This window comes from Pseudophryne corroboree, chromosome 9 (genome assembly GCF_028390025.1).
Source record: "Pseudophryne corroboree isolate aPseCor3 chromosome 9, aPseCor3.hap2, whole genome shotgun sequence".
Lineage (NCBI taxonomy): Eukaryota > Metazoa > Chordata > Amphibia > Anura > Myobatrachidae > Pseudophryne > Pseudophryne corroboree.
Genome location: NC_086452.1, coordinates 136402692 through 136426167, shown reverse-complemented (window position 1 = coordinate 136426167; position 23476 = coordinate 136402692).

Genomic DNA, 23476 nt, shown 5'->3' with positions numbered 1-23476 from the left:
TTCATTTTTGATCAAAATCAACAGGTCCGGGGCTTAAGGAATTTACATATGCCACAAAACGGTTGAAGCTCCTGTTCAAAAATTATGCTCCGAAATCAACTTCTGTCACCTTAGTGATACATTTTGGGATAGTACCTAAAGTTTAAAGCAGAAATTGGGGAACTTTTGAAATTTTCATTTTTGACCAAAATCAACAGGTCCGGCGTTTAGGGAATTTCTCATATGCCACAAAACGGTTGAAGCTCCTGTTCAAAAATTATGCTCCAAAATCAACTTCTGTCACCTTAGTAATACATTTTGGGATAGTACCTAAAGTTTAAAGCAGAAATCGGGGCACTTTTGAAATTTTCATTTTTGACCAAAATCAACAGGTCCGGGGCTTAAGGAATTTACATTTGCCACAAAACTGTTGAAGCTCCTGTTCAAAAATTATGCTCCGAAATCAACTTCTGTCACCTTAGTGATACATTTTGGGATAGTACCTAAAGTTTAAAGCAGAAATTGGGGAACTTTTGAAATTTTCATTTTTGACCAAAATCAACAGGTCCGGCGTTTAGGGAATTTCTCATATGCCACAAAACGGTTGAAGCTCCTGTTCAAAAATGATGCTCCAAAATCAACTTCTGTCACCTTAGTGATACATTTTGGGATAGTACCTAAAGTTTAAAGCAGAAATCGGGGCACTTTTGAAATTTTCATTTTTGACCAAAATCAACAGGTCCGGGGCTTAAGGAATTTACATATGCCACAAAACGGTTGAAGCTCCTGTTCAAAAATTATGCTCCGAAATCAACTTCTGTCACCTTAGTGATACATTTTGGGATAGTACCTAAAGTTTAAAGCAGAAATCGGGGCACTTTTGAAATTTTCATTTTTGACCAAAATCAACAGGTCCGGGGCTTAGGGAATTTCTCATATGCCACAAAACGGTTGAAGCTCCTGTTCAATAATGATGCTCCGAAATCAACTTCTGTCACCTTAGTGATACATTTTGGGATAGTACATAAGTTTAAAGCAGAAATCGGGGCACTTTTGAAATTTTAATTTTTGACCAAAATCGACAAGTCAGGGGCTTAGGGAATTTCTCATATGTCACAAAACTGTTGAAGCTCCTGTTCAAAAATTATGCTCCGAAATCAACTTCTGTCACCTTAGTGATACATTTTGGGATAGTACCTAAAGTTTAAAGCAGAAATTGGGGAACTTTTGAAATTTTCATTTTTGACCAAAATCAACAGGTCCGGCGTTTAGGGAATTTCTCATATGCCACAAAACGGTTGAAGCTCCTGTTCAAAAATTATGCTCCAAAATCAACTTCTGTCACCTTAGTGATACATTTTGGGATAGTACCTAAAGTTTAAAGCAGAAATCGGGGCACTTTTGAAATTTTCATTTTTGACCAAAATCAACAGGTCCGGGGCTTAAGGAATTTACATATGCCACAAAACGGTTGAAGCTCCTGTTCAAAAATTATGCTCCGAAATCAACTTCTGTCACCTTAGTGATACATTTTGGGATAGTACCTAAAGTTTAAAGCAGAAATCGGGGCACTTTTGAAATTTTCATTTTTGACCAAAATCAACAGGTCCGGGGCATTGGGAATTTCTCATATGCCACAAAACGGTTGAAGCTCCTGTTCAATAATGATGCTCCAAAATCAACTTCTGTCACCTTAGTGATACATTTTGGGATAGTACCTAAAGTTTAAAGCAGAAATCGGGGCACTTTTGAAATTTTCATTTTTGACCAAAATCAACAGGTCCGGGGCTTAAGGAATTTACATATGCCACAAAACGGTTGAAGCTCCTGTTCAAAAATTATGCTCCGAAATCAACTTCTGTCACCTTAGTGATACATTTTGGGATAGTACATAAGTTTAAAGCAGAAATCGGGGCACTTTTGAAATTTTAATTTTTGACCAAAATCGACAAGTCAGGGGCTTAGGGAATTTCTCATATGTCACAAAACTGTTGAAGCTCCTGTTCAAAAATTATGCTCCAAAATCAACTTCTGTCACCTTAGTGATACATTTTGGGATAGTACCTAAAGTTTAAAGCAGAAATCGGGGCACTTTTGAAATTTACATTTTTGACCAAAATCAACAGGTCCGGGGCTTAGGGAATTTCTCATATGCCACAAAACGGTTGAAGCTCCTGTTCAAAAATAATGCTCCAAAATCAACTTCCGTCAACTTAGTGATACATTTTGGGATAGTACATAAAGTTTAAAGCAGAAATTGGGGCACTTTTGAAATTTTCATTTTTGACCAAAATCGACAAGTCCGGGGCTTAGGGAATTTCTCATATGCCACAAAACTGTTGAAGCTCCTGTTCAAAAATGATGCTCCGAAATCAACTTCTGTCACCTTAGTGATACATTTTGGGATAGTACCTAAAGTTTAAAGCAGAAATTGGGGCACTTTTGAAATTTTCATTTTTGACCAAAATCAACAGATCCGGGGCTTAGGGAATTTCTCATATGCCAAAAAAATGTTGAAGCTCCTGTTCAAAAATTATGCTCTGAAATCAACTTCTGTCACCTTAGTGATACATTTTGGGATAGTACATAAGTTTAAAGCAGAAATCGGGGCACTTTTGAAATTTTCATTTTTGACCAAAATCGACAAGTCAGGGGCTTAGGGAATTTCTCATATGCCACAAAATGGTTGAAGCTCTGTTCAAAAATTATGCTCCAAAATCAACTTCTGTCAACTTAGTGATACATTTTGGGATAGTACGTAAAGTTTAAAGCAGAAATTGGGGCACTTTTGAAATTTTCATTTTTGACCAAAATCGACAGGTCCGGGGCTTAGGGAATTTCTCATATGCCACAAAACTGTTGAAGCTCCTGTTCAAAAATTATGCTCCGAAATCAACTTCTGTCACCTTAGTGATACATTTTGGGATAGTACCTAAAGTTTAAAGCAGAAATCGGGGCACTTTTGAAATTTTCATTTTTGACCAAAATCAACAGGTCCGGGGCTTAGGGAATTTCTCATATGCCACAAAACGGTTGAAGCTCCTGTTCAATAATGATGCTCCGAAATCAACTTCTGTCACCTTAGTGATACATTTTGGGATAGTACCTAAAGTTTAAAGCAGAAATCGGGGCACTTTTGAAATTTTCATTTTTGACCAAAATCAACAGGTCCGGGGCTTAGGGAATTTCTCATATGCCACAAAACGGTTGAAGCTCCTGTTCAAAAATTATGCTCCGAAATCAAATTCTGTTACCTTAGTGATACATTTTGGGATAGTACCTAAAGTTTAAAGCAGAAATCGGGGCACTTTTGAAATTTTCATTTTTGACCAAAATCAACAGGTTTGGGGCTTAAGGAATTTACATATGCCACAAAACGGTTGAAGCTCCTGTTCAAAAATAATGCTCCGAAATCAACTTTTGTCACCTTAGTGATACATTTTGGGATAGTACCTAAAGTTTAAAGCAGAAATCGGGGCACTTTTGAAATTTTCATTTTTGACCAAAATCAACAGGTCCGGGGCTTAGGGAATTTCTCATATGCCACAAAACGGTTGAAGCTCCTGTTCAAAAATAATGCTCCGAAATCAACTTCCGTCAACTTAGTGATACATTTTGGGATAGTACCTAAAGTTTAAAGCAGAAATCGGGGCACTTTTGAAATTTTCATTTTTGACCAAAATCAACAGGTCCGGCGTTTAGGGAATTTCTCATATGCCACAAAACGGTTGAAGCTCCTGTTCAAAAATTATGCTCCAAAATCAACTTCTGTCACCTTAGTGATACATTTTGGGATAGTACCTAAAGTTTAAAGCAGAAATCGGGGCACTTTTGAAATTTTCATTTTTGACCAAAATCAACAGGTCCGGGGCTTAAGGAATTTACATATGCCACAAAACGGTTGAAGCTCCTGTTCAAAAATTATGCTCCGAAATCAACTTCTGTCACCTTAGTGATACATTTTGGGATAGTACCTAAAGTTTAAAGCAGAAATTGGGGAACTTTTGAAATTTTCATTTTTGACCAAAATCAACAGGTCCGGCGTTTAGGGAATTTCTCATATGCCACAAAACGGTTGAAGCTCCTGTTCAAAAATTATGCTCCAAAATCAACTTCTGTCACCTTAGTGATACATTTTGGGATAGTACCTAAAGTTTAAAGCAGAAATCGGGGCACTTTTGAAATTTTCATTTTTGACCAAAATCAACAGGTCCGGGGCTTAAGGAATTTACATATGCCACAAAACGGTTGAAGCTCCTGTTCAAAAATTATGCTCCGAAATCAACTTCTGTCACCTTAGTGATTCATTTTGGGATAGTACCTAAAGTTTAAAGCAGAAATCGGGGCACTTTTGAAATTTTCATTTTTGACCAAAATCAACAGGTCCGGGGCTTAGGGAATTTCTCATATGCCACAAAACGGTTGAAGCTCCTGTTCAATAATGATGCTCCGAAATCAACTTCTGTCACCTTAGTGATACATTTTGGGATAGTACATAAGTTTAAAGCAGAAATCGGGGCACTTTTGAAATTTTAATTTTTGACCAAAATCGACAAGTCAGGGGCTTAGGGAATTTCTCATATGTCACAAAACTGTTGAAGCTCCTGTTCAAAAATTATGCTCCGAAATCAACTTCTGTCACCTTAGTGATACATTTTGGGATAGTACCTAAAGTTTAAAGCAGAAATTGGGGAACTTTTGAAATTTTCATTTTTGACCAAAATCAACAGGTCCGGCGTTTAGGGAATTTCTCATATGCCACAAACCGGTTGAAGCTCCTGTTCAAAAATTATGCTCCAAAATCAACTTCTGTCACCTTAGTGATACATTTTGGGATAGTACCTAAAGTTTAAAGCAGAAATCGGGGCACTTTTGAAATTTTCATTTTTGACCAAAATCAACAGGTCCGGGGCTTAAGGAATTTACATATGCCACAAAACGGTTGAAGCTCCTGTTCAAAAATTATGCTCCGAAATCAACTTCTGTCACCTTAGTGATACATTTTGGGATAGTACCTAAAGTTTAAAGCAGAAATCGGGGCACTTTTGAAATTTTCATTTTTGACCAAAATCAACAGGTCCGGGGCATTGGGAATTTCTCATATGCCACAAAACGGTTGAAGCTCCTGTTCAATAATGATGCTCCAAAATCAACTTCTGTCACCTTAGTGATACATTTTGGGATAGTACCTAAAGTTTAAAGCAGAAATCGGGGCACTTTTGAAATTTTCATTTTTGACCAAAATCAACAGGTCCGGGGCTTAAGGAATTTACATATGCCACAAAACGGTTGAAGCTCCTGTTCAAAAATGATGCTCCGAAATGAACTTCTGTCACCTTAGTGATACATTTTGGGATAGTACCTAAAGTTTAAAGCAGAAATCGGGGCACTTTTGACATTTTCATTTTTGACCAAAATCAACAGGTCCGGGGCTTAAGGAATTTACATATGCCACAAAACGGTTGAAGCTCCTGTTCAAAAATTATGCTCCGAAATCAACTTCTGTCACCTTAGTGATACATTTTGGGATAGTACATAAGTTTAAAGCAGAAATCGGGGCACTTTTGAAATTTTAATTTTTGACCAAAATCGACAAGTCAGGGGCTTAGGGAATTTCTCATATGTCACAAAACTGTTGAAGCTCCTGTTCAAAAATTATGCTCCAAAATCAACTTCTGTCACCTTAGTGATACATTTTGGGATAGTACCTAAAGTTTAAAGCAGAAATCGGGGCACTTTTGAAATTTTCATTTTTGACCAAAATCAACAGGTCCGGGGCTTAGGGAATTTCTCATATGCCACAAAACGGTTGAAGCTCCTGTTCAAAAATGATGCTCCGAAATCAACTTCTGTCACCTTAGTGATACATTTTGGGATAGTACCTAAAGTTTAAAGCAGAAATTGGGGCACTTTTGAAATTTTCATTTTTGACCAAAATCAACAGATCCGGGGCTTAGGGAATTTCTCATATGCCAAAAAAATGTTGAAGCTCCTGTTCAAAAATTATGCTCCGAAATCAACTTCTGTCACCTTAGTGATACATTTTGGGATAGTACATAAGTTTAAAGCAGAAATCGGGGCACTTTTGAAATTTTCATTTTTGACCAAAATCGACAAGTCAGGGGCTTAGGGAATTTCTCATATGCCACAAAATGGTTGAAGCTCTGTTCAAAAATTATGCTCCAAAATCAACTTCTGTCAACTTAGTGATACATTTTGGGATAGTACGTAAAGTTTAAAGCAGAAATTGGGGCACTTTTGAAATTTTCATTTTTGACCAAAATCGACAGGTCCGGGGCTTAGGGAATTTCTCATATGCCACAAAACTGTTGAAGCTCCTGTTCAAAAATTATGCTCCGAAATCAACTTCTGTCACCTTAGTGATACATTTTGGGATAGTACCTAAAGTTTAAAGCAGAAATCGGGGCACTTTTGAAATTTTCATTTTTGACCAAAATCAACAGGTCCGGGGCTTAGGGAATTTCTCATATGCCACAAAACGGTTGAAGCTCCTGTTCAATAATGATGCTCCGAAATCAACTTCTGTCACCTTAGTGATACATTTTGGGATAGTACCTAAAGTTTAAAGCAGAAATCGGGGCACTTTTGAAATTTTCATTTTTGACCAAAATCAACAGGTCCGGGGCTTAAGGAATTTACATATGCCACAAAACGGTTGAAGCTCCTGTTCAAAAATTATGCTCCGAAATCAACTTCTGTCACCTTAGTGATACATTTTGGGATAGTACATAAGTTTAAAGCAGAAATCGGGGCACTTTTGAAATTTTCATTTTTGACCAAAATCGACAGGTCCGGGGCTTAGGGAATTTCTCATATGCCACAAAACTGTTGAAGCTCCTGTTCAAAAATTATGCTCCGAAATCAACTTCTGTCACCTTAGTGATACATTTTGGGATAGTACCTAAAGTTTAAAGCAGAAATCGGGGCACTTTTGAAATTTTCATTTTTGACCAAAATCAACAGGTCCGGGGCTTAGGGAATTTCTCATATGCCACAAAATGGTTGAAGCTCCTGTTCAATAATGATGCTCCGAAATCAACTTCTGTCACCTTAGTGATACATTTTGGGATAGTACCTAAAGTTTAAAGCAGAAATCGGGGCACTTTTGAAATTTTCATTTTTGACCAAAATCAACAGGTCCGGGGCTTAAGGAATTTACATATGCCACAAAACGGTTGAAGCTCCTGTTCAAAAATTATGCTCCGAAATGAACTTCTGTCACCTTAGTGATACATTTTGGGATAGTACCTAAAGTTTAAAGCAGAAATCGGGGCACTTTTGAAATTTTCATTTTTGACCAAAATCAACAGGTCCGGGGCTTAAGGAATTTACATATGCCACAAAACGGTTGAAGCTCCTGTTCAAAAATTATGCTCCGAAATCAACTTCTGTCACCTTAGTGATACATTTTGGGATAGTACATAAGTTTAAAGCAGAAATCGGGGCACTTTTGAAATTTTAATTTTTGACCAAAATCGACAAGTCAGGGGCTTAGGGAATTTCTCATATTCCACAAAACGGTTGAAGCTCCTGTTCAAAAATTATGCTCCAAAATCAACTTCTGTCACCTTAGTGATACATTTTGGGATAGTACCTAAAGTTTAAAGCAGAAATCGGGGCACTTTTGAAATTTTCATTTTTGACCAAAATCAACAGGTCCGGGGCTTAGGGAATTTCTCATATGCCACAAAACGGTTGAAGCTCCTGTTCAAAAATAATGCTCCAAAATCAACTTCCGTCAACTTAGTGATACATTTTGGGATAGTACATAAAGTTTAAAGCAGAAATTGGGGCACTTTTGAAATTTTCATTTTTGACCAAAATCGACAAGTCCGGGGCTTAGGGAATTTCTCATATGCCACAAAACTGTTGAAGCTCCTGTTCAAAAATGATGCTCCGAAATCAACTTTTGTCACCTTAGTGATACATTTTGGGATAGTACCTAAAGTTTAAAGCAGAAATTGGGGCACTTTTGAAATTTTCATTTTTGACCAAAATCAACAGATCCGGGGCTTAGGGAATTTCTCATATGCCAAAAAAATGTTGAAGCTCCTGTTCAAAAATTATGCTCCGAAATCAACTTCTGTCACCTTAGTGATACATTTTGGGATAGTACATAAGTTTAAAGCAGAAATCGGGGCACTTTTGAAATTTTCATTTTTGACCAAAATCGACAAGTCAGGGGCTTAGGGAATTTCTCATATGCCACAAAATGGTTGAAGCTCTGTTCAAAAATTATGCTCCAAAATCAACTTCTGTCAACTTAGTGATACATTTTGGGATAGTACGTAAAGTTTAAAGCAGACATTGGGGCACTTTTGAAATTTTCATTTTTGACCAAAATCGACAGGTCCGGGGCTTAGGGAATTTCTCATATGCCACAAAACTGTTGAAGCTCCTGTTCAAAAATTATGCTCCGAAATCAACTTCTGTCACCTTAGTGATACATTTTGGGATAGTACCTAAAGTTTAAAGCAGAAATCGGGGCACTTTTGAAATTTTCATTTTTGACCAAAATCAACAGGTCCGGGGCTTAAGGAATTTACATATGCCACAAAACGGTTGAAGCTCCTGTTCAAAAATTATGCTCCGAAATGAACTTCTGTCACCTTAGTGATACATTTTGGGATAGTACCTAAAGTTTAAAGCAGAAATCGGGGCACTTTTGAAATTTTCATTTTTGACCAAAATCAACAGGTCCGGGGCTTAAGGAATTTACATATGCCACAAAACGGTTGAAGCTCCTGTTCAAAAATTATGCTCCGAAATCAACTTCTGTCACCTTAGTGATACATTTTGGGATAGTACATAAGTTTAAAGCAGAAATCGGGGCACTTTTGAAATTTTAATTTTTGACCAAAATCGACAAGTCAGGGGCTTAGGGAATTTCTCATATGTCACAAAACTGTTGAAGCTCCTGTTCAAAAATTATGCTCCGAAATCAACTTCTGTCACCTTAGTGATACATTTTGGGATAGTACCTAAAGTTTAAAGCAGAAATTGGGGAACTTTTGAAATTTTCATTTTTGACCAAAATCAACAGGTCCGGGGCTTAGGGAATTTCTCATATGCCACAAAACGGTTGAAGCTCCTGTTCAAAAATTATGCTCCGAAATCAACTTCTGTTACCTTAGTGATACATTTTGGGATAGTACCTAAAGTTTTAAGCAGAAATCAGGGTACTTTTAAAATTTTAATTTTTGAACAAAATCAACAGTTCCGGGGCTTAAGGAATTTCTCATATGCCACAAAACGGTTGAAGCTCCTGTTCAAAAATTATGCTCCAAAATCAACTTCTGTCACCTTAGTGATACATTTTGGGATAGTACCTAAAGTTTAAAGCACAACTTGGGGCACTTTTGAAATTTTCATTTTTGACCAAAATCGACAGGTTCGGGGCTTAGGGAATTTCTCATATGCCACAAAACGGTTGAAGCTCCTGTTCAAAAATGATGCTCCGAAATCAACTTCTGTCACCTTAGTGATACATTTTGGGATAGTACATAAAGTTTAAAGCAGAAATCGGGGCACTTTTGAAATTTTCATTTTTGACCAAAATCAACAGGTTTGGGGCTTAAGGAATTTACATATGCCACAAAACGGTTGAAGCTCCTGTTCAAAAATAATGCTCCGAAATCAACTTTTGTCACCTTAGTGATACATTTTGGGATAGTACCTAAAGTTTAAAGCAGAAATCGGGGCACTTTTGAAATTTTCATTTTTGACCAAAATCAACAGGTCCGGGGCTTAGGGAATTTCTCATATGCCACAAAACTGTTGAAGCTCCTGTTCAAAAATAATGCTCCGAAATCAACTTCTGTCACCTTAGTGATACATTTTGGGATAGTACCTAAAGTTTAAAGCAGAAATTGGGGCACTTTTGAAATTTTCATTTTTGACCAAAATCAACAGATCCGGGGCTTAGGGAATTTCTCATATGCCAAAAAAATGTTGAAGCTCCTGTTCAAAAATTATGCTCCGAAATGAACTTTTGTCACCTTAGTGATACATTTTGGGATAGTACCTAAAGTTTAAAGCAGAAAGTGGGGCACTTTTGAAATTTTCATTTTTGAACAAAATCGACAGGTCCGGGGCTTAAGGAATTTCTCATATGCCACAAAACTGTTGAAGCTCCTGTTCAAAAATGATGCTCCGAAATCAACTTCTGTCACCTTAGTGATACATTTTGGGATAGTACCTAAAGTTTAAAGCAGAAATCGGGGCACTTTTGAAATTTTCATTTTTGACCAAAATTAACAGGTCCGGGGCTTAGGGAATTTCTCATATGCCACAAAACGGTTGAAGCTCTGTTCAAAAATGATGCTCCGAAATCAACTTCTGTCACCTTAGTGATACATTTTGGGATAGTACCTAAAGTTTAAAGCAGAAATCGGGGCACTTTTGAAATTTTCATTTTTGACCAAAATTAACAGGTCCGGGGCTTAGGGAATTTCTCATATGCCACAAAACGGTTGAAGCTCTGTTCAAAAATGATGCTCCGAAATCAACTTCTGTCAACTTAGTGATACATTTTGGGATAGTACGTAAAGTTTAAAGCAGAAATTGGGGCACTTTTGAAATTTTCATTTTTGACCAAAATCGACAGGTCCGGGGCTTAGGAAATTTCTCATATGCCACAAAACTGTTGAAGCTCCTGTTCAAAAATTATGCTCCGAAATCAACTTCTGTCACCTTAGTGATACATTTTGGGATAGTACCTAAAGTTTAAAGCAGAAATCGGGGCACTTTTGAAATTTAAATTTTTGACCAAAATCAACAGGTCCGGGGCTTAGGGAATTTCTCATATGCCACAAAACGGTTGAAGCTCCTGTTCAAAAATGATGCTCCGAAATCAACTTCTGTCACCTTAGTGATACATTTTGGGATAGTACCTAAAGTTTAAAGCAGAAATCGGGGAACTTTTGAAATTTTCATTTTTGACCAAAATCAACAGGTCCGGGGCTTAAGGAATTTACATATGCCACAAAACGGTTGAAGCTTCTGTTCAAAAATTATGCTCCGAAATCAACTTCTGTCACCTTAGTGATACATTTTGGGATAGTACATAAGTTTAAAGCAGAAATCGGGGCACTTTTGAAATTTTAATTTTTGACCAAAATCGACAACTCAGTTGCTTAGGGAATTTCTCATATGTCACAAAACTGTTGAAGCTCCTGTTCAAAAATTATGCTCCGAAATCAACTTCTGTCACCTTAGTGATACATTTTGGGATAGTACCTAAAGTTTAAAGCAGAAATTGGGGAACTTTTGAAATTTTCATTTTTGACCAAAATCAACAGGTCCGGGGCTTAGGGAATTTCTCATATGCCACAAAACGGTTGAAGCTCCTGTTCAAAAATGATGCTCCGAAATCAACTTCTGTCACCTTAGTGATACATTTTGGGATAGTACCTAAAGTTTAAAGCAGAAACAGGGGAACTTTTGAAATTTTCATTTTTGAACAAAATCGACAGGTCCGGGGCTTAGGGAATTTCTCATATGCCACAAAACTGTTGAAGCTCCTGTTCAAAAATGATGCTCCGAAATCAACTTCTGTCACCTTAGTGATACATTTTGGGATAGTACCTAAAGTTTAAAGCAGAAATCGGGGCACTTTTGAAATTTTCATTTTTGAACAAAATCAACAGGACCGGGGCTTAAGGAATTTCTCATATGCCAAAAACGGTTGAAGCTCCGGTTCAACAATTATGCTCCAAAATCAACTTCTGTCACCTTAGTGATACATTTTGGGATAGTACCTAAAGTTTAAAGCAGAAACTGGGGAACTTTTGAAATTTTCATTTTTGAACAAAATCGACAGGTGCGGGGCTTAGGGAATTTCTCATATGCCACAAAACTGTTGAAGCTCCTGTTCAAAAATGATGCTCCGAAATCAACTTCTGTCACCTTAGTGATACATTTTGGGATAGTACCTAAAGTTTAAAGCAGAAATCGGGGCACTTTTGAAATTTTCATTTTTGACCAAAATAAACAGGTCCAGGGCCTAAGGAATTTACATATGCCACAAAACTGTTGAAGCTCCTGTTCAAAAATGATGCTCCGAAATCAACTTCTGTCACCTTAGTGATACATTTTGGGATAGTACCTAAAGTTTAAAGCAGAAATTGGGGAACTTTTGAAATTTTCATTTTTGACCAAAATCAACAGGTCCGGGGCTTAGGGAATTTCTCATATGCCACAAAACGGTTGAAGCTCCTGTTCAAAAATTATGCTCCGAAATCAAATTCTGTTACCTTAGTGATACATTTTGGGATAGTACCTAAAGTTTAAAGCAGAAATCGGGGCACTTTTGAAATTTTCATTTTTGACCAAAATCAACAGGTTTGGGGCTTAAGGAATTTACATATGCCACAAAACGGTTGAAGCTCCTGTTCAAAAATAATGCTCCGAAATCAACTTTTGTCACCTTAGTGATACATTTTGGGATAGTACCTAAAGTTTAAAGCAGAAATCGGGGCACTTTTGAAATTTTCATTTTTGAACAAAATCAACAGGTCCGGGGCTTAAGGAATTTCTCATATTCCACAAAACGGTTGAAGCTCCTGTTCAAAAACGATGCTCCAAAATCAACTTCTGTCACCTTAGTGATACATTTTGGGATAGTACCTAAAGTTTAAAGCAGAAATCGGGGCACTTTTGAAATTTTCATTTTTGACCAAAATCAACAGGTCCGGGGCTTAGGGAATTTCTCATATGAAACAAAACGGTTGAAGCTCCTGTTCAAAAATAATGCTCCGAAATCAACTTCCGTCAACTTAGTGATACATTTTGGGATATTACATAAAGTTTAAAGCAGAAATTGGGGCACTTTTGAAATTTTCATTTTTGACCAAAATCGACAAGTCCGGGGCTTAGGGAATTTCTCATATGCCACAAAACTGTTGAAGCTCCTGTTCAAAAATGATGCTCCGAAATCAACTTCTGTCACCTTAGTGATACATTTTGGGATAGTACCTAAAGTTTAAAGCAGAAATTGGGGCACTTTTGAAATTTTCATTTTTGACCAAAATCAACAGATCCGGGGCTTAGGGAATTTCTCATATGCCAAAAAAATGTTGAAGCTCCTGTTCAAAAATTATGCTCCGAAATGAACTTTTGTCACCTTAGTGATACATTTTGGGATAGTTGCTAAAGTTTAAAGCAGAAAGTGGGGCACTTTTGAAATTTTCATTTTTGAACAAAATCGACAGGTCCGGGGCTTAGGGAATTTCTCATATGCCACAAAACTGTTGAAGCTCCTGTTCAAAAATGATGCTCCGAAATCAACTTCTGTCACCTTAGTGATACATTTTGGGATAGTACCTAAAGTTTAAAGCAGAAACAGGAGAACTTTTGAAATTTTCATTTTTGAACAAAATCGACAGGTCCGGGGCTTAGGGATTTTCTCATATGCCACAAAACTGTTGAAGCTCCTGTTCAAAAATGATGCTCCGAAATCAACTTCTGTCACCTTAGTGATACATTTTGGGATAGTACCTAAAGTTTAAAGCAGAAATCGGGGCACTTTTGAAATTTTCATTTTTTGACCAAAATCAACAGGTCCGGGGCTTAAGGAATTTACATATGCCACAAAACGGTTGAAGCTCCTGTTCAAAAATGATGCTCCAAAATCAACTTCTGTCACCTTAGTGATACATTTTGGGATAGTACCTAAAGTTTAAAGCAGAAACAGGGGAACTTTTGAAATTTTCATTTTTGAACAAAATCAACAGGACCGGGGCTTAGGGAATTTCTCATATGCCACAAAACTGTTGAAGCTCCTGTTCAAAAATGATGCTCCGAAATCAACTTCTGTCACCTTAGTGATACATTTTGGGATAGTACATAAGTTTAAAGCAGAAACAGGGGAACTTTTGAAATTTTCATTTTTGAACAAAATCGACAGGTCCGGGGCTTAGGGAATTTCTCATATGCCACAAAACTGTTGAAGCTCCTGTTCAAAAATGATGCTCCGAAATCAACTTCTGTCACCTTAGTGATACATTTTGGGATAGTACCTAAAGTTTAAAGCAGAAACTGGGGAACTTTTGAAATTTTCATTTTTGAACAAAATCGACAGGTGCGGGGCTTAGGGAATTTCTCATATGCCACAAAACTGTTGAAGCTCCTGTTCAAAAATGATGCTCCAAAATCAACTTCTGTCACCTTAGTGATACATTTTGGGATAGTACCTAAAGTTTAAAGCAGAAATCGGGGCACTTTTGAAATTTTCATTTTTGACCAAAATCAACAGGTCCGGGGCCTAAGGAATTTACATATGCCACAAAACTGTTGAAGCTCCTGTTCAAAAATGATGCTCCGAAATCAACTTCTGTCACCTTAGTGATACATTTTGGGATATTACCTAAAGTTTAAAGCAGAAATCGGGGCACTTTTGAAATTTTCATTTTTGAACAAAATCAACAGGACCGGATCTTAAGGAATTTCTCATATGCCACAAAACGGTTGAAGCTCCTGTTCAAAAATTATGCTCCAAAATCAACTTCTGTCACCTTAGTGATACATTTTGGGATAGTACCTAAAGTTTAAAGCAGAAATTGGGGAACTTTTGAAATTTTCATTTTTGACCAAAATCAACAGGTCCGGGGCTTAGGGAATTTCTCATATGCCACAAAACTGTTGAAGCTCCTGTTCAAAAATGATGCTCCAAAATCAACTTCTGTCACCTTAGTGATACATTTTGGGATAGTACCTAAAGTTTAAAGCAGAAATCGGGGCACTTTTGAAATTTTCATTTTTGACCAAAATCAACAGGTCCGGGGCCTAAGGAATTTACATATGCCACAAAACTGTTGAAGCTCCTGTTCAAAAATGATGCTCCGAAATCAACTTCTGTCACCTTAGTGATACATTTTGGGATAGTACCTAAAGTTTAAAGCAGAAATCGGGGCACTTTTGAAATTTTCATTTTTGAACAAAATCAACAGGACCGGATCTTAAGGAATTTCTCATATGCCACAAAACGGTTGAAGCTCCTGTTCAAAAATTATGCTCCAAAATCAACTTCTGTCACCTTAGTGATACATTTTGGGATAGTACCTAAAGTTTAAAGCAGAAATTGGGGAACTTTTGAAATTTTCATTTTTGACCAAAATCAACAGGTCCGGGGCTTAGGGAATTTCTCATATGCCACAAAACGGTTGAAGCTCCTGTTCAAAAATTATGCTCCGAAATCAACTTCTGTTACCTTAGTGATACATTTTGGGATAGTACCTAAAGTTTAAAGCAGAAATCAGGGCACTTTTGAAATTTTAATTTTTGAACAAAATCAACAGGTCCGGGGCTTAAGGAATTTCTCATATGCCACAAAACGGTTGAAGCTCCTGTTCAAAAATTATGCTCCAAAATCAACTTCTGTCACCTTAGTGATACATTTTGGGATAGTACCTAAAGTTTAAAGCAGAAATCGGGGCACTTTTGAAATTTTCATTTTTGACCAAAATCAACAGGTTTGGGGCTTAACGAATTTACATATGCCACAAAACGGTTGAAGCTCCTGTTCAAAAATAATGCTCCGAAATCAACTTCCGTCAACTTAGTGATACATTTTGGGATATTACATAAAGTTTAAAGCAGAAATCGGGGCACTTTTGAAATTTTCATTTTTGAACAAAATCAACAGGTTCGGTGCTTAAGGAATTTCTCATATTCCACAAAACGGTTGAAGCTCCTGTTCAAAAATAATGCTCCGAAATCAACTTCCGTCAACTTAGTGATACATTTTGGGATATTACATAAAGTTTAAAGCAGAAATTGGGGCACTTTTGAAATTTTCATTTTTGACCAAAATCGACAAGTCCGGGGCTTAGGGAATTTCTCATATGCCACAAAACTGTTGAAGCTCCTGTTCAAAAATGATGCTCCGAAATCAACTTCTGTCACCTTAGTGATACATTTTGGGATAGTACCTAAAGTTTAAAGCAGAAATTGGGGCACTTTTGAAATTTTCATTTTTGACCAAAATCAACAGATCCGGGGCTTAGGGAATTTCTCATATGCCAAAAAAATGTTGAAGCTCCTGTTCAAAAATTATGCTCCGAAATGAACTTTTGTCACCTTAGTGATACATTTTGGGATAGTTGCTAAAGTTTAAAGCAGAAAGTGGGGCACTTTTGAAATTTTCATTTTTGAACAAAATCGACAGGTCCGGGGCTTAGGGAATTTCTCATATGCCACAAAACTGTTGAAGCTCCTGTTCAAAAATGATGCTCCGAAATCAACTTCTGTCACCTTAGTGATACATTTTGGGATAGTACCTAAAGTTTAAAGCAGAAACAGGAGAACTTTTGAAATTTTCATTTTTGAACAAAATCGACAGGTCCGGGGCTTAGGGAATTTCTCATATGCCACAAAACTGTTGAAGCTCCTGTTCAAAAATGATGCTCCGAAATCAACTTCTGTCACCTTAGTGATACATTTTGGGATATTACCTAAAGTTTAAAGCAGAAATCGGGGCACTTTTGAAATTTTCATTTTTTGACCAAAATCAACAGGTCCGGGGCTTAAGGAATTTACATATGCCACAAAACGGTTGAAGCTCCTGTTCAAAAATGATGCTCCGAAATCAACTTCTGTCACCTTAGTGATACATTTTGGGATAGTACGTAAAGTTTAAAGCAGAAATTGGGGCACTTTTGAAATTTTCATTTTTGACCAAAATCGACAGGTCCGGGGCTTAGGAAATTTCTCATATGCCACAAAACTGTTGAAGCTCCTGTTCAAAAATTATGCTCCGAAATCAACTTCTGTCACCTTAGTGATACATTTTGGGATAGTACCTAAAGTTTAAAGCAGAAATCGGGGCACTTTTGAAATTTTCATTTTTGACCAAAATCAACAGGTCCGGGGCTTAGGGAATTTCTCATATGCCACAAAACTGTTGAAGCTCCTGTTCAAAAATGATGCTCCAAAATCAACTTCTGTCACCTTAGTGATACATTTTGGGATAGTACCTAAAGTTTAAAGCAGAAATCGGGGCACTTTTGAAATTTTCATTTTTGACCAAAATCAACAGGTCCGGGGCCTAAGGAATTTACATATGCCACAAAACTGTTGAAGCTCCTGTTCAAAAATGATGCTCCGAAATCAACTTCTGTCACCTTAGTGATACATTTTGGGATAGTACCTAAAGTTTAAAGCAGAAATCGGGGCACTTTTGAAATTTTCATTTTTGAACAAAATCAACAGGACCGGATCTTAAGGAATTTCTCATATGCCACAAAACGGTTGAAGCTCCTGTTCAAAAATTATGCTCCAAAATCAACTTCTGTCACCTTAGTGATACATTTTGGGATAGTACCTAAAGTTTAAAGCAGAAATTGGGGAACTTTTGAAATTTTCATTTTTGACCAAAATCAACAGGTCCGGGGCTTAGGGAATTTCTCATATGCCACAAAACGGTTGAAGCTCCTGTTCAAAAATTATGCTCCGAAATCAACTTCTGTTACCTTAGTGATACATTTTGGGATAGTACCTAAAGTTTAAAGCAGAAATCAGGGCACTTTTGAAATTTTAATTTTTGAACAAAATCAACAGGTCCGGGGCTTAAGGAATTTCTCATATGCCACAAAACGGTTGAAGCTCCTGTTCAAAAATTATGCTCCAAAATCAACTTCTGTCACCTTAGTGATACATTTTGGGATAGTACCTAAAGTTTAAAGCAGAAATCGGGGCACTTTTGAAATTTTCATTTTTGACCAAAATCAACAGGTTTGGGGCTTAACGAATTTACATATGCCACAAAACGGTTGAAGCTCCTGTTCAAAAATAATGCTCCGAAATCAACTTCCGTCAACTTAGTGATACATTTTGGGATATTACATAAAGTTTAAAGCAGAAATCGGGGCACTTTTGAAATTTTCATTTTTGAACAAAATCAACAGGTTCGGGGCTTAAGGAATTTCTCATATTCCACAAAACGGTTGAAGCTCCTGTTCAAAAATAATGCTCCGAAATCAACTTCCGTCAACTTAGTGATACATTTTGGGATATTACATAAAGTTTAAAGCAGAAATTGGGGCACTTTTGAAATTTTCATTTTTGACCAAAATCGACAAGTCCGGGGCTTAGGGAATTTCTCATATGCCACAAAACTGTTGAAGCTCCTGTTCAAAAATGATGCTCCGAAATCAACTTCTGTCACCTTAGTGATACATTTTGGGATAGTACCTAAAGTTTAAAGCAGAAATTGGGGCACTTTTGAAATTTTCATTTTTGACCAAAATCAACAGATCCGGGGCTTAGGGAATTTCTCATATGCCAAAAAAATGTTGAAGCTCCTGTTCAAAAATTATGCTCCGAAATGAACTTTTGTCACCTTAGTGATACATTTTGGGATAGTTGCTAAAGTTTAAAGCAGAAAGTGGGGCACTTTTGAAATTTTCATTTTTGAACAAAATCGACAGGTCCGGGGCTTAGGGAATTTCTCATATGCCACAAAACTGTTGAAGCTCCTGTTCAAAAATGATGCTCCGAAATCAACTTCTGTCACCTTAGTGATACATTTTGGGATAGTACCTAAAGTTTAAAGCAGAAACAGGAGAACTTTTGAAATTTTCATTTTTGAACAAAATCGACAGGTCCGGGGCTTAGGGAATTTCTCATATGCCACAAAACTGTTGAAGCTCCTGTTCAAAAATGATGCTCCGAAATCAACTTCTGTCACCTTAGTGATACATTTTGGGATATTACCTAAAGTTTAAAGCAGAAATCGGGGCACTTTTGAAATTTTCATTTTTTGACCAAAATCAACAGGTCCGGGGCTTAAGGAATTTACATATGCCACAAAACGGTTGAAGCTCCTGTTCAAAAATGATGCTCCGAAATCAACTTCTGTCACCTTAGTGATACATTTTGGGATAGTACGTAAAGTTTAAAGCAGAAATTGGGGCACTTTTGAAATTTTCATTTTTGACCAAAATCGACAGGTCCGGGGCTTAGGAAATTTCTCATATGCCACAAAACTGTTGAAGCTCCTGTTCAAAAATTATGCTCCGAAATCAACTTCTGTCACCTTAGTGATACATTTTGGGATAGTACCTAAAGTTTAAAGCAGAAATCGGGGCACTTTTGAAATTTTCATTTTTGACCAAAATCAACAGGTCCGGGGCCTAAGGAATTTACATATGCCACAAAACTGTTGAAGCTCCTGTTCAAAAATGATGCTCCAAAATCAACTTCTGTCACCTTAGTGATACATTTTGGGATAGTACCTAAAGTTTAAAGCAGAAATCGGGGCACTTTTGAAATTTTCATTTTTGACCAAAATCAACAGGTCCGGGGCCTAAGGAATTTACATATGCCACAAAACTGTTGAAGCTCCTGTTCAAAAATGATGCTCCGAAATCAACTTCTGTCACCTTAGTGATACATTTTGGGATAGTACCTAAAGTTTAAAGCAGAAATCGGGGCACTTTTGAAATTTTCATTTTTGAACAAAATCAACAGGACCGGATCTTAAGGAATTTCTCATATGCCACAAAACGGTTGAAGCTCCTGTTCAAAAATTATGCTCCAAAATCAACTTCTGTCACCTTAGTGATACATTTTGGGATAGTACCTAAAGTTTAAAGCAGAAATTGGGGAACTTTTGAAATTTTCATTTTTGACCAAAATCAACAGGTCCGGGGCTTAGGGAATTTCTCATATGCCACAAAACGGTTGAAGCTCCTGTTCAAAAATTATGCTCCAAAATCAACTTCTGTCACCTTAGTGATACATTTTGGGATAGTACCTAAAGTTTAAAGCAGAAATTGGGGAACTTTTGAAATTTTCATTTTTGACCAAAATCAACAGGTCCGGGGCTTAGGGAATTTCTCATATGCCACAAAACGGTTGAAGCTCCTGTTCAAAAATTATGCTCCGAAATCAACTTCTGTTACCTTAGTGATACATTTTGGGATAGTACCTAAAGTTTAAAGCAGAAATCAGGGCACTTTTGAAATTTTAATTTTTGAACAAAATCAACAGGTCCGGGGCTTAAGGAATTTCTCATATGCCACAAAACGGTTGAAGCTCCTGTTCAAAAATTATGCTCCAAAATCAACTTCTGTCACCTTAGTGATACATTTTGGGATAGTACCTAAAGTTTAAAGCAGAAATCGGGGCACTTTTGAAATTTTCATTTTTGACCAAAATCAACAGGTTTGGGGCTTAACGAATTTACATATGCCACAAAACGGTTGAAGCTCCTGTTCAAAAATAATGCTCCGAAATCAACTTCCGTCAACTTAGTGATACATTTTGGGATATTACATAAAGTTTAAAGCAGAAATCGGGGCACTTTTGAAATTTTCATTTTTGAACAAAATCAACAGGTTCGGGGCTTAAGGAATTTCTCATATTCCACAAAACGGTTGAAGCTCCTGTTCAAAAATAATGCTCCGAAATCAACTTCCGTCAACTTAGTGATACATTTTGGGATATTACATAAAGTTTAAAGCAGAAATTGGGGCACTTTTGAAATTTTCATTTTTGACCAAAATCGACAAGTCCGGGGCTTAGGGAATTTCTCATATGCCACAAAACTGTTGAAGCTCCTGTTCAAAAATGATGCTCCGAAATCAACTTCTGTCACCTTAGTGATACATTTTGGGATAGTACCTAAAGTTTAAAGCAGAAATTGGGGCACTTTTGAAATTTTCATTTTTGACCAAAATCAACAGATCCGGGGCTTAGGGAATTTCTCATATGCCAAAAAAATGTTGAAGCTCCTGTTCAAAAATTATGCTCCGAAATGAACTTTTGTCACCTTAGTGATACATTTTGGGATAGTTGCTAAAGTTTAAAGCAGAAAGTGGGGCACTTTTGAAATTTTCATTTTTGAACAAAATCGACAGGTCCGGGGCTTAGGGAATTTCTCATATGCCACAAAACTGTTGAAGCTCCTGTTCAAAAATGATGCTCCGAAATCAACTTCTGTCACCTTAGTGATACATTTTGGGATAGTACCTAAAGTTTAAAGCAGAAACAGGAGAACTTTTGAAATTTTCATTTTTGAACAAAATCGACAGGTCCGGGGCTTAGGGAATTTCTCATATGCCACAAAACTGTTGAAGCTCCTGTTCAAAAATGATGCTCCGAAATCAACTTCTGTCACCTTAGTGATACATTTTGGGATATTACCTAAAGTTTAAAGCAGAAATCGGGGCACTTTTGAAATTTTCATTTTTTGACCAAAATCAACAGGTCCGGGGCTTAAGGAATCTACATATGCCACAAAACGGTTGAAGCTCCTGTTCAAAAATGATGCTCCGAAATCAACTTCTGTCACCTTAGTGATACATTTTGGGATAGTACGTAAAGTTTAAAGCAGAAATTGGGGCACTTTTGAAATTTTCATTTTTGACCAAAATCGACAGGTCCGGGGCTTAGGAAATTTCTCATATGCCACAAAACTGTTGAAGCTCCTGTTCAAAAATTATGCTCCGAAATCAACTTCTGTCACCTTAGTGATACATTTTGGGATAGTACCTAAAGTTTAAAGCAGAAATCGGGGCACTTTTGAAATTTAAATTTTTGACCAAAATCAACAGGTCCGGGGCTTAGGGAATTTCTCATATGCCACAAAACGGTTGAAGCTCCTGTTCAAAAATGATGCTCCGAAATCAACTTCTGTCACCTTAGTGATACATTTTGGGATAGTACCTAAAGTTTAAAGCAGAAATCGGGGAACTTTTGAAATTTTCATTTTTGACCAAAATCAACAGGTCCTGGGGCTTAAGGAATTTACATATGCCACAAAACGGTTGAAGCTTCTGTTCAAAAATTATGCTCCGAAATCAACTTCTGTCACCTTAGTGATACATTTTGGGATAGTACATAAGTTTAAAGCAGAAATCGGGGCACTTTTGAAATTTTAATTTTTGACCAAAATCGACAACTCAGTTGCTTAGGGAATTTCTCATATGTCACAAAACTGTTGAAGCTCCTGTTCAAAAATTATGCTCCGAAATCAACTTCTGTCACCTTAGTGATACATTTTGGGATAGTACCTAAAGTTTAAAGCAGAAATTGGGGAACTTTTGAAATTTTCATTTTTGACCAAAATCAACAGGTCCGGGGCTTAGGGAATTTCTCATATGCCACAAAACGGTTGAAGCTCCTGTTCAAAAATGATGCTCCGAAATCAACTTCTGTCACCTTAGTGATACATTTTGGGATAGTACCTAAAGTTTAAAGCAGAAACAGGGGAACTTTTGAAATTTTCATTTTTGAACAAAATCGACAGGTCCGGGGCTTAGGGAATTTCTCATATGCCACAAAACTGTTGAAGCTCCTGTTCAAAAATGATGCTCCGAAATCAACTTCTGTCACCTTAGTGATACATTTTGGGATAGTACCTAAAGTTTAAAGCAGAAATCGGGGCACTTTTGAAATTTTCATTTTTGAACAAAATCAACAGGACCGGGGCTTAAGGAATTTCTCATATGCCAAAAACGGTTGAAGCTCCGGTTCAACAATTATGCTCCAAAATCAACTTCTGTCACCTTAGTGATACATTTTGGGATAGTACCTAAAGTTTAAAGCAGAAACTGGGGAACTTTTGAAATTTTCATTTTTGAACAAAATCGACAGGTGCGGGGCTTAGGGAATTTCTCATATGCCACAAAACTGTTGAAGCTCCTGTTCAAAAATGATGCTCCGAAATCAACTTCTGTCACCTTAGTGATACATTTTGGGATAGTACCTAAAGTTTAAAGCAGAAATCGGGGCACTTTTGAAATTTTCATTTTTGACCAAAATAAACAGGTCCAGGGCCTAAGGAATTTACATATGCCACAAAACTGTTGAAGCTCCTGTTCAAAAATGATGCTCCGAAATCAACTTCTGTCACCTTAGTGATACATTTTGGGATAGTACCTAAAGTTTAAAGCAGAAACAGGAGAACTTTTGAAATTTTCATTTTTGAACAAAATCGACAGGTCCGGGGCTTAGGGATTTTCTCATATGCCACAAAACTGTTGAAGCTCCTGTTCAAAAATGATGCTCCGAAATCAACTTCTGTCACCTTAGTGATACATTTTGGGATAGTACCTAAAGTTTAAAGCAGAAACTGGGGAACTTTTGAAATTTTCATTTTTGAACAAAATCGACAGGTGCGGGGCTTAGGGAATTTCTCATATGCCACAAAACTGTTGAAGCTCCTGTTCAAAAATGATGCTCCAAAATCAACTTCTGTCACCTTAGTGATACATTTTGGGATAGTACCTAAAGTTTAAAGCAGAAATCGGGGCACTTTTGAAATTTTCATTTTTGACCAAAATCAACAGGTCCGGGGCCTAAGGAATTTACATATGCCACAAAACTGTTGAAGCTCCTGTTCAAAAATGATGCTCCGAAATCAACTTCTGTCACCTTAGTGATACATTTTGGGATATTACCTAAAGTTTAAAGCAGAAATCGGGGCACTTTTGAAATTTTCATTTTTGAACAAAATCAACAGGACCGGATCTTA